Below are 18516 nucleotides of genomic sequence, written 5' to 3' on the forward strand. Positions count from 1 at the left end.
CATGGACTTCCATTTGAAGATCCTTTTCAGTTCTTAACTGAATTCTTGCAGATATGTGATACTGTTAAGACTAATGGAGTAGATCCTGAAGTCTACAGGCTCATGCTTTTCCCTTTTGCTGTAAAAGACAGAGCTAGATTATGGTTGGATTCTCAACCCAAAGACAGCCTGAACTCTTGGGATAAGCTGGTCACGGCTTTCTTAGCCAAGTACTTTCCTCCTCAAAAGATGAGCAAGCTTAGAGCTGATGTTCAAACCTTCAGACAAAAAGAAGGTGAATCCCTCTATGAAGCTTGGGAAAGATACAAACAGTTGACCAAAAAGTGTCCTTCTGACATGCTTTCAGAATGGACCATCCTGGATATATTCTATGATGGTCTGTCTGAGCTATCAAAGATGTCACTGGACACTTCTGCAGGTGGATCCATTCACCTAAAGAAAACGCCTGCAGAAGCTCAAGAACTCATTGACATGATTGCTAATAACTAGTTCATGTACACTTCTGAAAGGAATCCTGTAAGTAATGGGACGCCTATGAAGAAGGGAGTTCTTGAAGTTGATACTCTGAATGCCATATTGGCTCAGAATAAAATATTGACTCAGCAAGTCAATATGATCTCTCAGAGTTTGCATGGAATGCAAGCTGCATCCAACAGTACTCAAGAGGCTTCTTATGAAGAAGAAGCTTATGATCCTGAGAACCCTGCAATAGCAAAGGTGAATTACTTAGGTGAACCTTATGGAAACACCTATAACTCATCATGGAGAAATCATCCAAATTTCTCATGGAAGGATCAAAAGCCTCAACAAGGCTTTAATAATGGTGGAAGAAACAGGTTTAACAATAATAAACCTTTTCCATCATCCACTCAGCAACAGACAGAGAACTCTGAACAAAATACTTCTAATTTAACAAACTTAGTCTCTGATCTATCTAAGGCCACTGTAAGTTTCATGAATGAAACAAGGTCTTCCATTAGAAATTTGGAAGCACAAGTGGGCCAGCTGAGTAAAAGGATCACTGAAATCCCTCCCAGTACTCTCCCAAGCAATACAGAAGAGAATCCAAAAGGAGAGTGCAAGGCCATTGACATAAGCAAAATGGCCGAACCCAATGAGGGAGAGGAGGACGTGAATCCCAAGGAGGAAGACCTCCTGGGACGTCCAGTGACCAATAAGGAGCTTCCTTCTGAGGAACCAAAGGAATCTGAGACTCATCTAGAGACCATAGAGATTCCATTGAATCTCCTTATGCCCTTCATGAGCTCCGATGAGTACTCCTCTTCTGAAGAAAATGGGGATGTTACTGAAGAGCAAACTGCCAAGTTTCTTGGTGCAATCATGAAGCTGAATGCCAAATTATTTGGCATTGATGCTTGGGAAGTTGAACCTCCCTTGTTCATCAATGAACTAAGTGATCTGGATCAACTGACATTGCCTCAGAAGAGACAGGATCCTGGAAAGTTCATAATACCCTGTACCATAGGCACCATGATCTTTAAGGCTCTGTGTGACCTTGGTTCAGGAATAAACCTCATGCCCCTCTCTGTAATAGAGAAATTGGGAATCTATGGGGTGCAAGCTGCTAAAATCTCATTAGAGATGGCAGACAGTTCAAGAAAACAGGCTTATGGACAAGTAGAGGACGTGTTAGTAAAGGTTGAAGGCCTTTACATCCCTGCTGATTTCATAGTCCTGGATACTGGAAAGGAAGAGGATGAATCCATCATCCTAGGAAGACCTTTCCTGGCCACAGCAAGAGCTGTGATTGATGTTGACAGAGGTGAAATAGTCCTTCAATGGAATGAGAACTCCCTTGTGTTCAAAACTCAAGGATCTCCCTCTGCAACCATGGAGAGGAAGCAGAAAAAGCTTCTCTCAAAGCAGAGTCAACCAGAGCCCCCACAGTCAAACTCTAAGTTTTGTGTTGGGAGGCCACAACCAAACTCTAAGTTTGGTGTTGAACTCCCATATCCAAACTCTAAGTTTGGTGTTGGAGAGTCTCAACAAAGCTCTGCACATCTGTGAGGCTCCATGAAAGCCCACTGTCAAGCTATTGACATTAAAGAAGTGCTTGTTGGGAGGCAACCCAATTTTTATTTATCTAACTATATTTTTCTTAGTTATATGTCTTTGTAGGTTCATGATCATGTGGAGTCACAAATTAAATATAAAAATTGAAAACAGAATCAAAAACAGCAGAAGAAAAATCACACCTTGGAGGAGCATCTGTCTGGCGTTCAGCGCTAGAACAGAGCATGGTGCTGGCGCTGAACGCCCAAAATGGGCAGCTTCTGGGTGCTGAACGCCAGAACAGGCATGGTTCTGGCGTTCAACGCCAGAAATGGCACACAAATGGGCGCTGAACGCCCAAAATGGCCACCAACCTGGCGCTGAACGCCCAGAGTTGTGTACAAAGGCATTTTTACATGCCTAATGGGTGCAGGGATGTAAATCCTTGAACACCTCAGGATCTATGGACCCCACAGGATCCACTCAGGATCTGTGGACCCCACAGGATCCCCACCTACCTCCACTCACTTCTTCTCACCACTCTCTTTCACACAACCCCATAAACACTCTTCCCCAAAAAACCCTTCACCAATCACCTCAATCTCTCTTCCCCATCACCTCTTCACCACTCACATCCACCCACTCTTCCCCATAAACCTACCTCATAAACTCCACCTACCTTCAAAAATTCAAAACCAATTTCCCACCCATACCCACCCATATGGCCGAAACCTTCCCCCCCTCCCTTCCCTATATAAAGCCCTCCATTCTTCATCAAATTCACACAACACACCCTTCAACACCCCTCTTGGCCGAAACCACATCTCCCTCTCCCTCTCCATATTTCTTCTTCTTCTTCTTTTTCTATTCTTTTGTTTATTGCTCGAGGGCGAGCAATATTCTAAGTTTGGTGTGGTAAAAGCATAAGCTTTTTGTTTTTCCATTACCATTGATGGCACCTAAGACCGGAGAATCCTCTAGAAAGGGGAAAGGGAAGACAAAAGCTTCCACATCCGAGTCATGGGAGATGGAAAGGTTCATCTCCAAAGCCCATCAAGACCACTTCTATGATGTTGTGGCCAAGAAGAAGGTGATCCCCGAGGTCCCTTTCAAACTCAAAAGAAATGAGTATCCAGAGATCCGACATGAAATTCAAAGAAGAGGTTGGGAAGTTCTAACAAATCCCATCCAACAAGTCGGCATCCTAATGGTTCAAGAGTTCTATGCCAATGCATGGATCACCAAGAACCATGATCAAAGTAAGAACCCGGATCCAAAGAACTATGTTACAATGGTTCGGGGGAAATACTTAGATTTTAGTCCAGAGAATGTGAGGTTGGCGTTTAACTTGCCCATGATGCACGGAGATGAACGCCCCTACACTAGAAGGGTCAACTTTAATCAAAGGTTGGACCAAGTCCTTATGGACATATGTGTAGAAGGAGCTCAATGGAAGGTTGACTCCAAAGGCAAGCCGGTTCAACTAAGAAGATTGGACCTCAAGCCTGTAGCTAGAGGATGGTTGGAGTTCATTCAATGCTCAATCATTCCCACTAGCAACCGGTCTGAAGTTACTATAGACCGGGCCATCATGATCCATAGCATCATGATTGGAGAAGAGGTGAAAGTTCATGAGATTATACCTCAAGAACTCTACAAGGTGGCTGACAAGTCTTCCACTATGGCAAGGTTAGCCTTTCCCCACCTCATTTGCCACCTATGCAATTCAGCTGGGATTGACATAGAGGGAGATATCCTCATTAAAGAGGACAAGCCCATCACTAAGAATAAGATGGAGCAAGCAAGAGAGCCCAGTAATGGAGCTCAAGAGGCGCAAGAAGCTCATTTCCATGAGATCCCTGAGATGCCTCTAATGCACTTTCCTCCACAAAATTATTGGGAGCAGATCAACACCTCCCTAGGAGAATTGAGTTCCAATATGGGACAACTAAGGGTGGAACATCAAGAGCACTCCATCATGCTCCATGAAATAAGAGAAGATCAAAAAGCAATGAGGGAGGAGCAACAAAGACAAGGAAGAGACATAAAAGAGCTCAAGGACATCATTGGTTCCTCAAGAAGGAAACGCCACCATCACTAAGGTGGATTCATTCCTTGTTCTTATTTCTTCTATTTTTCGTTTTCTATGTTATGTGCTTATCTATGTTTGTGTCTTCATTACATGATCATTAGTAGTTAGTAAATTTGTCTTAAAGTTATGAATGTCCTATGAATCCATCACCTCTCTTAAATGAAAAATGTTTTAATTCAAAAGAACAAGGAGTACATGAGTTTCGAATTTATCCTTGAACTTAGCTTAATTATATTGATGTGGTGACAATGCTTCTTGTTTTCTGAATGTATACTTGAACAGTGCATATGTCTTTTGAAGTTGTTGTTTAAGAATGTTAAATATGTTGGCTCTTGAAAGAATGATGACTAGGAGACATGTTATTTGATAATCTGAAAAATCATAAAAATGATTCTTGAAGCAAGAAAAAGCAGCAAAGAACAAAGCTTGCAAAAAAAAAAAAAGAAAAAAACAGGTGAAAAAAAAATAGAAAGAAAAAAAAAAGCAAGCAGAAAAAGCCAAAAGCTCTTAAAACCAAGAGGCAAGAGCAAAAAGCCAAAAACCCTTAAAACCAAAAGGCAAGGGCAAATAAAATGGATCCCAAGGCTTTGAGCATCAGTGGATAGGAGGGCCTAAAGGAATAAAATCCTGGCCTAAGCGGCTAAACCAAGCTGTCCCTAACCATGTGCTTGTGGCGTGTAGGTGTCAAGTGAAAACTTGAGACTGAGCGGTTAAAGTCAAGGTCCAAAGCAAAAAAAAAGAGTGTGCTTAAGAACCCTGGACACCTCTAATTGGGGACTTTAGCAAAGCTGAGTCACAATCTGAAAAGGTTCACCCAGTTATGTGTCTGTGGCATTTATGTATCCGGTGGTAATACTGGAAAACAAAGTGCTTAGGGCCACGGCCAAGACTCATAAAATAGCTGTGTTCAAGAATCATCATACTGAACTAGGAGAATCAATAACACTATCTGAACTCTGAGTTCCTATAGATGCAAATCATTCTGAACCTCAATGGATAGAGTGAGATGCCAAAACTATTCAAGAGGCAAAAAGCTATAAGTCCCGCTCATATGATTGAAGCTATGTTTCATTGATAGTTTGGAATTTATAGTATATTCTCTTCTTTTTATCCTATTTAATTTTCAGTTGCTTGGGGACAAGCAACAATTTAAGTTTGGTGTTGTGATGAGCGGATAATTTATACGCTTTTTGGCATTGTTTTTAGTATGTTTTTAGTAGGATCTAGTTACTTTTAGGGATGTTTTCATTAGTTTTTATGTTAAATTCATATTTCTAGACTTTACTATGAGTTGTGTGTTTTTCTATGATTTCAGGTATTTTCTGGCTGAAATTGAGGGACTTGAGCAAAAATCAGATTCAGAGGTTGAAGAAGGACTGCTGATGCTGTCGGATTCTGACCTCCCTGCACTCAAAGTGGATTTTCTGGAGCTACAGAACTCGAAATGGCGCGCTTCCAATTGCGTTGGAAAGTAGACATCCAGGGCTTTCCAGAAATATATAATAGTCTATACTTTGGCCAAGAATAGACGACGTAAAATGGCGTTCAACGCCAGCTTTCTACCCAAATCTGGCGTCCAGTGCCAGAAAAGGAGCCAAAACCAGAGTTGAACGCCCAAACTGGCACAAAAGCTGGCGTTCAACTCCAAGGAGGACCTCTACACGTGTAACAATCAAAGCCCAGCCCAAGCACACACCAAGTGGGCCCCGAAAGTGGATTTATGCATCAATTACTTACTCATGTAAACCCTAGTAGCTAGTTTATTATAAATAGGACCTTTTACTATTGTATTTGGCATCCTGGATCCTGGATTGTATTTTGATCCTGTGATCACGTTTTGGGGGCTGGCCATCTCGGCCATGCCTGGACCTTCACTTTTGTATTTTTAACGGTAGAGTTTCTACACTCCATAGATTAAGGTGTGGAGCTCTGCTGTTCCTCAAATATTAATGCAAAGTACTACTGTTTTCTATTCAATTCATCTTATTTCGCTTCTAAGATATCCATTCGCACCCAAGAACGTGATGAAGGTGATGATTATGTGTGATGTTCATCACCATTCTCCCCTATGAACACGTGTCTGACAAACACTTCCGTTCTACATGAAATAAGCTAGAATGAGTATCTCTTAGATCTCCTAACCAGAATCTTCGTGGCATAAGCTAGAATGATGGCGGCATTCAAGAGAATCCGGAAAGTCTAAACCTTGTCTGTGGTATTCCGAGTAGGATTCAATGATTGAATGACTGTGACGAGCTCCTAACTCGCGATTGCAGGGCATTAGTGACAGACGCAAAAGGATAGTAAATCCTATTCCAGCATGATCGAGAACCAACAGATGAATAGCCGTGCCGTGACAGGGTGCGTGAGCATTTTATTCACTGAGAGGATAAGATTAAGCCATTGGCAAGGGTGATGCCTCCAGACGATTAGCCGTGCCGTGCCGTGACAGATGAATAGCCGTGCCGTGCAGGGCATTGGATCATTTTCCCGAGAGATGACCGAAAGTAGCCATTAACAGTGGTGATGTATCACATAAAGCCAGCCATGGAAAGGAGTAAGACTGATTGGATAAAGATACCAGGAAAGCAGAGGTTCAGAGGAACGAAAAGCATCTCCATTCGCTTATCTGAAATTTCTACCAATGAATTACATAAGTATCTCTATCCCTATTTTATTATATAATATTCGAAAACACCATTATCACTTTATATCTGCCTGACTGAGATTTACAAGGTGACCATAGCTTGCTTCATACCAACAATCTCCGTGGGATTCGACCCTTACTCACGTAAGGTATTACTTGGACGACCCAGTGCACTTGCTGGTTAGTTGTATCGAAGTTGTGAACCATGGTATTGGCACCATGTTCTTGGCACCACTGCCAGGGAAAGAAAGAGCCATGAATTTTACATCATTAAAGTGTAATCACGATTACGCGTACCAAGTTGCTCACGTTGCCAGGGATTGTTCGAGCCTGGACACCACAATTTCGTGAACCAGAGGTCTGTTGTAATTTGATGGATCAATAATAGTTTTCATTATTCTTCTTCTTTCTTTTCTCTTGATTTTACAAGAAAGCTTTCAATCTTCATCCTATTGGGTAGTTATCTTGGAAAAGAAGCTATTCATACTTGGATCTCTTCGAACCTTGGAAGAGGAATGAAGAGATCATGCTAGAAATGCTTTCTCATGTTGGACCAAATTGGGGTTTGGATCGATATGGTGACATATAATCCTACCAGTACTTTAATTTGGGAATACATGTGGTATAATCAGTGACCATACTTCATCTCTTCTCATGAGCAATTAGACCAAGGAATTGGCTATTGATCAAGATTTGAGAGATTGGGTTGCCAAAGAATTGGAATCCAATCACTTAAGATTGCCAAGGAGATCAATGAATCCATTGATTGAGGAAGAGATGAGAATGAACTTGATCCGGAGAATACAACATCTCCTGAGCCCAATGAATCCCCCATTTCTGATCTTACCCATTCTCTTTACTTTCTGCCATCTACTTTTATATTCATCTTCCCCATTCCCCATTTAAGATTCTGCAATTTACTTTCTGTTATTTACATTCAGTTCTTTATTTTCGGTAATTAAACTTTCTGCCATTTACTTTCCCGCCAATTAAATTCTTGTAACTCTCCAATCAAATTCTGCTTAGCTCAACTAGAACATTCCTCCAACTAAAGTTGCTTGACCAATCAATCCCTGTGGGATTCGACCTCACTCTATTGTGAGTTTTTACTTGACGACAATTCGGTATACTTGCCGAAAGGAAATCCATTGAGAGACAAGTTTCCATGCATCAAGTTTATGGCGCCATTGCCGGGGAGTGATTTTGTATCAACAATGATTAAATTGGTGGATAACTAGATTGAGCATTTTTCTTTTGTTTGATTTAATTTCTATTTAATTGATTCACCTTCAGTTTCATTTATTTTCTTCCCGTTACCCCTACCCGTTTGTGGTGTTCTCTTATTTATTACAATTCAGTTCACTAACCCACTAACTGTTTGATATATTGCATCACTCACACTAACAACATTTTTAACAAGAATACTCTCCATCTCCCTTTTGCTTTGGCCTTGTTGGTTGTATGACAGGTAGAAGAAGTGGGGCTTCAACTTCTTTTGATTCTGAACCTGAGAGGACCTTCCTTAGATTAAAGAGGGAAGCAAGAGGAAAGAGAGTTGTTGGTGCTGAGGAAGAGGAAGAGTACTTTGAACCAGACATGGATGAGAATATGGAGAACCATCATGAAGAAAAGGCTCACAACCATGGCAGAGAAGGTCCAGCACATCATGCTGGGTAAGAGAGAAGAGTTCTGGGATCCTACATAAATCCAAACCCAGGAAACTATGGAAGTAGCATCCAAAAGCCAACCATACATGCCAATAATTTTGAACTAAAGCCACAGCTCATCACCCTTGTTCAGAATAACTGTTCATTCGGAGGAAGTGTCCAAGAAGATCCCAATCAACATCTCACTACATTCCTGAGGATATGCGATTCTGTGAAGTCTAATGGTGTTCATCGTGACACCTATAGACTACTTCTGTTTCCCTTCTCACTCAAGGACAAAGCATCTAAATGGCTGAAATCCTTCCTGAAAGAGAGTTTAACAACCTGGGAAGATGTGGTAAACAAATTCTTGGCGAGATTCTATCCTCCTCAAAGAATCAACAGGTTGAGAGCTGAGGTACAAACCTTCAGGCAACAAGATGGTGAAACTCTCTATGAAGTATGGGAGAGGTTTAAGGACTTGACAAGAAGATGCCCGCCAGATATGTTCAATGAATGGGTGCAGTTACACATTTTCTATGAAGGTCTTTCTTATGAATCAAAGAAGGCAGTAGACCACTCATCTGGGGGATCTCTGAACAAGAAGAAGACCATTGAAGAAGCCATAGATGTCATTGAGACTGTAGCTGAGAATGACTACTTCTATGCTTCTAAAAGAGGCAACACTAGAGGAGTGATGGAGCTAAACAACGTGGATGCACTGCTGGCCCAAAACAAGATGATCACCAAGCAGCTGGCTGATCTTACACAGAAGGAGATGCTGAAACTCTATGCACCTTTTCACCAAAGACTCAAGGGTGGCGTAGAAAAAAGAATATACTCAAAGTTCCTTGATATGTTTGCATCTCTCCATGTAAATATACCATTCATCAAGGCTCTCAAACAAATGCCCTCATACATTAAGTATATGAAAGAGCTGCTGACCAGGAAAAGCTCACTCAAAGGAGGGCAAACAATAGTGATGAATAAGGAATGTAGTGCTCTTATTCAACCAGAGTTGCCTACAAAAAGGAAGGATCCAGGGAGCTTTCACATCCCCTGTGCCATAGGAGAAACAATGTTTGATAGAGGACTCTGTGACCTGGGAGCAAGCATCAACTTAATGCCTTTATCCCTTATGAAGAAGCTGCAGATCAATGAGCTAATTCCCACAGACGTAGTCATCAGGCTGGCTGACAAAACTCAAAAACAAGCAGTAGGAGTGGTTGAAAATGTGTTGGTGAAGGTTGGGAACTACTTCCTTCCCACAGACTTTGTCATATTGGAAATGGAAGAGAGTCACCTTCACCCAATCATATTGGGAAGACCATTCCTAGCTACAGCCAGAGCGCTCATAGACGTGGAGCGAGGAGAGCTAATACTAAGGATACATGACGAACAACTCGCATTCAATGTCTTCAAACCCTCACAAGAAGCAGACCAGGAAAATAAGGAACCAAGGGGAGAGTACGACAAAGCACTAATGGAAGAAACAAGCATTGAAGCACAAGCTGTACACCTGGGAATCCCTTTGGTTGATGAACAAGACAGTCAGTAGTTGTCACAGCTAAAGGAAAACCAGGAGGAACCTAAACCACCAGAGTTATATGAGACCAGCAACAAAATTTCCTTGGAAAATGAGGCCGCAAAGAGTAGGGCAACATCAAAAGGAACAAAGAAGAAGGCACCAAGGAGATGGAGGAACAAGAAGATCCCTACAGAGGACTTGTCTCCAGGGGATAAAGTGATCTCAGCTTATTTCCCAGTAATCCCACCTCATCTCCCCACCATCCCATCTGAGCTACCTAAAGTTTTCACCATCAACAGAATTCTCTCCTTAGAACATGTGGAGATTCTTAATGAAGCCAATGGAGATAAATTTACTGCGAGGGGGGAAGATTTGTAGCATTACCAACCACCCTGACAAAGTTAGAACGTCAAGCTAGTGACGCTAACGCTTCATGGGAGGCAACCCATGTTTTATATTCTTTGAAGTAGTTAATAATGCAAGGTTCATGAATTCCAAATCAACTTTGAGATATACTTGAATGAATCCTTTTATGCAGCACATAGTGAAGAACAAGTTTGGTGTTCAAGGCATACTAAGAAGAGCATAAATGCAATTCATATCATGTTACTCTTAGAGCCTTGAACAAAACTTTGTACACCACATGGACACAAACTAAGTTTGGTGTCACCAATGTTGCATACATGAACAATTAAAAGGTCAGTTGGTTTGCATTCATGAATAGCACTTAGTAAGATAGAAACAAAAACTTTAAAAAGTAGTTATCCGAATTTTTTTTAAATTCTGCCGCCACTTTCCACAATTTCATTAATCACATCCCTTTTGTTTTGTAGGAGAATTGATGGGACAATTGAAGGAGGAGGGTTCGGCCACCACAAAAGGAGAGGACTATACACGTGTCTTCAAGGGGAATGCATTGGGAAATGTTGTCATGCAACATTGAAAGAATGACACGCTTGGAAATCGAACCAACCCCATCATAAAGTTGATGATCCTTGTGCTCATCCCATGCTAAACCCGATCCGTTCATCATACACCCACTCCATCAATCCACACCTTTCATTCACTCACCACTTCCCTATATAAGTGGTTCTTATTCCATACTCCCTTTCACATTCCAATACCCATTCTTTACACTTCCCAGTCTCGGAACCTAACTCCCCTTACCCCATCAAAGACACACTTCCCACCTTCACATATCAATTCTTACTCATGGCATCATCAAGCTCCAAAAGGCAAAAGGAAAAGGAGCCTATGGAGCAACGCCCTTTCGATGAGAAGAAGTTTAGAACCTTTCACCATGCACTGCAATTCGGGTGGATGGTTGATAAGGAGATCATATATGAGATAGGCTTTCAAGTCAAAAAAATTGAGTGCCCCGAAATCACAGAGAAGGTGGAAAAGAGAAGATGGGAGCTCCTTATTGATCTAGTCATAAAAGTAAACGCAACTCTTGTAAGAGCGTTTTATGCAAATGCAGTCAGGTATGATAAGGCAGATGACTCCTATATAAGCTTCGTGAGAGGGGTAACCATGGATTTCAGTCCCATGAGCATCATGATGGTGTTAAAGCTACGAACCATACCATTTGCAGAAGAAAGCTATCACTCCAGAATAGATAGCAGTCCCGATCATGACCAGATTGTGCAAGATATTTGCGTACAAGGGGCTGATTAGGTACGAGACCCTCAGGGGAAGCCCAAGTTCATCAAGAGAGGGGACCTCACTCTTGAAGCAAATGGGTGGTTTGAAATTGTAAGGAGATCCATCCTCCCTGCCGGGAACAACTCAGAGGTGAATCTTAAGAGAGCAACAATGGTGCAACGTATACTTAAAGGAGAAGAGATCAAGGTTCATGAACTGATAGCCCAGGGCATTAGAAAGATGGCTGAGAAAAGTGATTCTGGAGGAAGGTTAGGCTACCCCAGCACTATTTTCCATTTGTGTGACAGGGCTGGGGTGGTGTTCGAGGATGAAAACCCCGAGTGGATAAAAGTGGGCATCCCAATTACTGTTCGACGGATGCATGCTGTTGCATCTCCCCTACCTCAACGAAAGCCAAGAAAGAGGGCAGCCCAGCAAGTGGTAGAAGGACAAAACATAGAGGAGCAAGCCCCTCTGGACATGCACCAACTACAGGAAGCCATTGATGGCTTATCTAGACAATACTTGGAAAATCAAGGGGCACAGAAAGAGCTTCAATTACAGTTGATGAACCGTCAAGAAGAATCACTCTCTAGATGGATGAATCAACAGGGGGAGTGGTAGAGGCAAATAATGGAGCAGCAACTAGAACAAGGGAAACAAGCGGGTAAATCCTTCCACAGGTTTGAATAAAGGCAGGATCAACAACAAGAAGCCATCCAAAAGCTAATCAACATCCAAGCACATCAAGGTGCACACATACATGAAATGCATCGGAAACAATTAGAACAGGCAGAACTCTTCGACGAATACAATGCGTTCTCAGAAGGAGTTTACATGAACGAGACTGGACATCATGTGAACACTCAAGCCAGACTCGGATACTTAGTTGGACAACTGCCTATATTGCATCCGGGAATCACAAGATATGACGAAGTGAAAGATGAATTAGCGCGAGAAGAAAGAGAGAGGGTAGAAAAGAGTCATGAATTAGTAAGAAACGCACTTGAAGAGTGGAAAAAGGCCATACTAGCACGGATACAAGGAAATACAAGTGGACACAAGGAGGGCAAACAAGAGGGAGAGTGTGAGCAACCCCATGAGTAAAAGGTGGTGGAGTTCCCTCATTGTCCTATCTTTTTCAAGTTTTAAATAAGGAAAATCATGTATGAAATAGAACATGTTTCCATGGTAGTTTAGGATTTTCAATTCTGCCTTTAAGTTTGCATTGCTTAGGTCTATGCTTGCTAGTCTAATACCTGATGCATTTTCAACTTGCCTACTTGTATGCTTGTCCTCTAAGTCAAATAAAAAGAAATATTATGAAAGACCAGAGTGAGGTTCATATTGTGGAGTAAGTTCTTAAGCTTGTGGTGTAGTAATTACTTAGCTAAGTTGGTTCACCAACAAGGTAGGAAGGCAACTATCTGTCCTGAATCATATGCTTGAAACACACCCCATGAGACTAGCTAAATAACAAGATCCTAATAAGAAAAAGGGAAAGAAAAATGAAAGTTGAGAAATAAAAGAAAAAAAAAGTAAAAAATAAGGCTAGGCACCAAGGGTTGAATCTTGAGTCATGTGTCTGTGGTGTTCCTGTGTAAAGGATCTACTTGGATGAATAAGCTCTCAGGGGTGCCTTATCACTTGGTAACTTGGGTTAACAAACCCGGGATTATCAGCTGAAAGTCCACTATCAAGAGTAACCTTTGCTACAGAACACTTAGTAACCCAAAGAGGTGCTAGACACCAAGGTCTCAAGTAAGAAAATAACAAACCATGTGCCTGTGGTGTGTATGTATGGGGGAAAGAGACTTGAGGGAGTAAGTCCTTAGGGGTGTCTTAACACCCAGCACCTTGGACCAACTGGTTCGGGAGTGCTGACTGAAAGCTTATCTTAAAGAGTCGCCCTCTCACAAAGCACCTAGTCTAAGAACACAATTAGACCTTGAAAAGATAAGGGGATCAATAAATAAAAGTCTCATAGGATGCAATCAAGTGAGTATTCTAGGGCATGATAAAGGTCTGAAAGCCAGTGAAGGAATGAACCTAAGTTGCTATGCATGAAACCCCATAAAACCAAGGACATGACTTCCACAATAATAACTCATTTCTCTTGGCATTTCATTCATCATTCTCATGTTTCAGTACTTGCTTAGGGACAAGCAAGTTTTAAGTTTGGTGTTGTGATGCCAGGGCATTTTGGCCAATTTCACTGACCTTTTCTTTACTGTTTTAGGGTAGTTTCATGTATTTTCTAGTTAATAAGCAAGTTTTGGGTGGATAATCACTTACATCTTGATTCAAGCAAACATTATGAAATTTATATGATTTTATGAGAATTATGCATGAATTGAATGATAAAGTAGATGATGCATGATCTCATGAGTTAGAACCTAGCTTTGATGTACTTTACTTGCTTGATTTCAGGATAAAGGAAGCAAGGAAGATGCCACGTTAATAGCCACGTTAGTCTAACTAACGTGACCATTAACGTGGAATGGGAGCTAGCTTGCAACGTTAATGTGAAAGGTGATCGCCAATAATGCCTTCGTGAGCCATCATAGCCCATGTTAGTTGCCATGTTAACTACATTAACGTGGAAGCTAACGTGGAAGAGAAGTAAAGCTCCAACATTAGTGGTAAAAGTGAATACCACTAACATTGGAAAAAGGAGAACACTTAGCCACGTTAAGAGTCACGTTAATTACATTAACGTGAACTCTAACATGGAAAGAACAAAGAAGTGCCAACGTTAGTGACACTCACCTTTGTCACTAACGTTGGACCAAGCCACTATTAGCCACGTTAGTTGCCACGTTAACTACATTAACATGGAAGCTAGCATGGAGGAAAGAAATGATAAGCCAACGTTAGTGACACTCACCTTTGTCACTAACGTTGGAGATGGCAATCACCACCACGTTAATACAATTAACGTGAGGCACTAACGTGAGAAGGGGCGTTTGGAGTGTTACTGACAAAGGTAAGTATCACTAATGCTCTCGAAGATGAGGCATGCCCACGTTAAGGGTCACGTTAGCTACACTAACGTGGACTCTAACATAGGAAGGAAAGGCAACAAGCAAACGTTATTGGAAAAGGTGAATGCCAATAACGTTTGCGAAGGACCAAGAGGCAATGTTAGTGGTCACGTTAGTGCCACTAATGTTGAAATTAACGTGGACCATCTTGGGTTAGGAACGTTAGTGAAAAAGGTGATCGTCACTAACATTCTCGAACCCATATTTTCACCTAACGTTAAAACCACTAACATCCTAACTAACGTCCATGCCTAACTCACGTTTTCTCTGCAAGCAAAGCTGAGCCCACTGAAGACTGCAACTGCTTCAACTTAAGATCCAAAGGCCCATATCCAAGACTTGAAGAGCCAACCAGAAGATCAGAAGAGTAGTATATATAGGAGTAGTTTTGAACTAGTAGAGGGAGCTTTTTGGCATTTTGGAGAACTACACTCTGTATACTTTACTTTCTCTGCAACTTCTAGTTTTAGTTTTCATAATGTACTTTACACTTACGCTTTCCATTCCCAGAGCTATGAACAACTAAATCTCTTTCATTGGGTTAGGGAGGTCTGTTGTAATTTGATGGATCAATAATAGTTTTCATTATTCTTCTTCCTTTTTTTCTCTTGATTTTACTAGAAAGCATTCAATCTTCATCCTATTGGGTAGTTATCTTGGAAAAGAAGCTATTCATACTTGGATCTCTTCGGACCTTGGAAGAAGAATGAAGAGATCATGCTATAAATGCTTTCTCATGTTGGACCAAATTGGGGTTTGGATGGATATGGTGACATATAATGCTACCAATACTTTGATTTGGGAATACATGTGGTAAAATCAGTGACCATACTTCATCTCTTCTCATGAGCTATTAGACCAAGGAATTGGCTATTGATCAAGATTTGAGAGATTGGGTTGCCAAGGAATTGGAATCCAATCACTTAAGATTGCCAAGGAGATCAATGAATGCATTGATTGAGGAAGAGATAAGAATGAACTTGATCCGGAGAATACAACATCTCCTGAGCGCAATGAATCTCCCATTTCTGATCTTATCCATTCTCTTTACTTTCTGCCATCTACTTTTATGTTCATCTTCCCCATTTCCCACATGGAAGAGGAAGAGGAATTGATGGACCAACGTTAGTGACACTCACCTTTGTCACTAACGTTGGAGATGGCAATAACCACCATGTTAGTGGTCACGTTAATCTAATTTACGTGCACTCTAACGTGGGAAGGAGGGGCATTTGGAGCGTTAGTGACAAAGGTAAGTGTCACAAACGCTCTCGAAGAATAGGCAAGTCCACGTTAAAGTTCACATTAGCTATACTAACGTGAACTCTAACGTAGGGAAAGGGGCAATGAGCAACGTTATTGGAAAAGGTGAATCCCAATAACGTTTGCGAAGGACCAAGAGGCAACGTTAGTGGTCACGTTAGTGCCACTAACGTTGAAGTTAACGTGAATCAATTTTGGCTTGGAACGTTAGTGAAAAAGGTGATCGTCACTGACGTTCTCAAACCCACACTTTCACTAAACGTTAACACCACTAACGTCCTAACTAACGTCCATGCCTAACTCACACTTTCTCTGCAAGCAGAGCTGAGCCCACTGAAGATTGTAACTGCTTCAACTAAAGATCCAAAGGCCCATATCCAAGACTTGAAGAAGCCAACTAGAAGATCAGAAGAGTAGTATATATAGGAGTAGTTTTGAACTAGTAAAGGAGCTTTTGGATTTGAGAGGACTACACTCTGTATATTTTACTTTCTCTGCAACTTCTAATTTTTTTTTCGGAAATGGACTTTTCATTTATGCTTTCCATTTCCAGAGCCATGAACAACTAAACCCCTTTCATTGGGTTAGGGAGCTCTATTGTAATTTGATGGACCAATAATTGTTTTCATTCTTCTTCTTCTTTCTTTTCTCTTGATTTTACTAGAAAGCTTTCAATCTTCATCCTATTGGGTAGTTATCTTGGAAAAGAAGCTATTCATACTTGGATCTCTTCGGACCTTGGAAGAGGAATGAAGAGATCATGCTATAAATGCTTTCTCATGTTGGACCAAATTGGGGTTTGGATGGATACGGTGACATATAATCCTACCAACACTTTGATTTGGGAATACATGTGGTATAATCAGTGACCATACTTCATCTCTTCTCATGAGAAATTAGACCAAGGAATTGGCTATTGATCAAGATTTGAGAGATTGGGTTGCCAAGGAATTGGAATCCAATCACTTAAGATTGCCAAGGAGATCAATGAATGCATTGATTGAGGAAGAGATGAGAATGAACTTGATCCGGAGAATACAACATCTCCTGAGCCCAATGAATCCCTCACTTCTGATCTTACCCATTCTTTTTACTTTTTGCCATTTATGTTTATGTTCATTTCCCCAAATCCCCATTTAAGATTTTGCAATTTACTTTCCGCCATTTACATTTTGCTCTTTATTTCCAGCTTTTACACTTTCTGTTATTTACTTTCCCGCCATTTATGATTCTGTAAATATCAACTTAATTTCTGTGTATCTCAATTAGAACATTCCTCTGATTAAAGTTGCTTGACCAATCAATCTCTGTGGGATTCGACCTCACTCTATTGTGAGTTTTTAGTTGACGACAATTCGGTATACTTGCCGAAAGGAAATTTGTTGAGAGACAAGTTTCCGTGCATCAAGTTTATAGCACCGTTGCCGGGGATTAATCGTGATTAACAAACTACCGGTTGATTGATTTACTAGATTAGACACTTTTCTTTTGTCTTTATTTGCTTTTGCTTCTAATTTTCTTTTGCTAACTAACTGTTTGTGATTTTGCCTCACTAAGAATCCCTCATTTATTACATTGGAGATTCCAATTTCTTTTGGTGATTATTATTTGAGACAGAGCTTTTTGCAGGAAAGAAAGGAGCATCCATCATATTTTAGTCAATCAAATTTCATGGAAAACTCTCCATCACCACAGAATGATTCACTTTACTATGCTCTTGGTGGGTGGGAGTATCAAGAACATGAAATGGGGTACTTTTCAAAGTCACAAAATGGTCCATATTTTGGTGAAATTGATCACTACTCAAGTTGTGGCTGGGAAGATCAAAATCAAAGATATTTCACTCATTCATACCCCATTCATCAAGAGCCATCACCTCTCAATTATCCAACCTCACCTCCAAGTTTTACATGCCTAAATTTTTCATCACTTGAGTATACCTCAGCACAAAATTCTGTCCCAAATCTATACAATTCATTTCACCATCCACAAAACTCAATCCACTACCCACAAGAGTCATACCACTTTCAGAACACACAACCACAAAACAACCAATTCCATTCACAAGCCAACCCCGACCAACCATTACAACCTACCCAACCTCCTTTAAATAGACTTGCTAGGATGGAACTTATCATTGAAGAACTCAAAAAAAGTAGAGAAGAAGAGAGACTCGCTAGGATAGAACTCCTCCTTGAAGAAATGATAAAGACAAACGAAGAGGAGAAAATAGCAAAAAGAGACCATGAAGAAAAATTGAGACAGAATGCACAACTCTATTCTGAAGAACAATTCATTGAAGAGCTGAGATCACAAAGAGAGACCACTTCACTCTCTCCAGAAATAGAGGAGTTCATTCAAAGGTCAAGAACAAGAGAGGAATCAGAAGAACAAGAAAAAGAGGCAGTCATACCAAGTGAGATTCATATGAAGAAGGAGGAGGTTGTGTGAGTATATAAGCCAAAGCTCCATACCCACAGAGGCTACTAAGGGTGACAAAGGAACATGCAAACTCACTCCCAAAAGGCTCAATGCAACATCATGCAGAAGAAAGGGAGGAAGTCAATCAAGGGAGTCCACACTACTCCAATAAAACAGAGAGTTGCATAAAGGATGAGTTCATTGAACCACCAATTCAA

The 18516-nt window shown here is 41.0% G+C and overlaps 2 non-coding genes across 2 annotated transcripts; both read right to left on the bottom strand.

Annotated features, from left to right (window-relative positions):
- Positions 1-234: 234 nt before the first annotated feature.
- On the bottom strand, positions 235-342 carry LOC148568147 (small nucleolar RNA R71). Its single transcript, XR_015882132.1, has one exon. It is a non-coding gene; the product is annotated as a small nucleolar RNA R71 (small nucleolar RNA).
- An 8459-nt stretch (positions 343-8801) lies between these two features.
- LOC148568148 (small nucleolar RNA R71) lies at positions 8802-8908 on the bottom strand. The gene has a single exon (XR_015882262.1). It is a non-coding gene; the product is annotated as a small nucleolar RNA R71 (small nucleolar RNA).
- Positions 8909-18516: the final 9608 nt, after the last annotated feature.

The sequence above is a fragment of the Arachis ipaensis genome, chromosome B4 (genome assembly GCF_059453495.1).
Source record: "Arachis ipaensis isolate K30076 ecotype BB chromosome B4, ASM5945349v1, whole genome shotgun sequence".
NCBI classification, from domain to species: domain Eukaryota; kingdom Viridiplantae; phylum Streptophyta; class Magnoliopsida; order Fabales; family Fabaceae; genus Arachis; species Arachis ipaensis.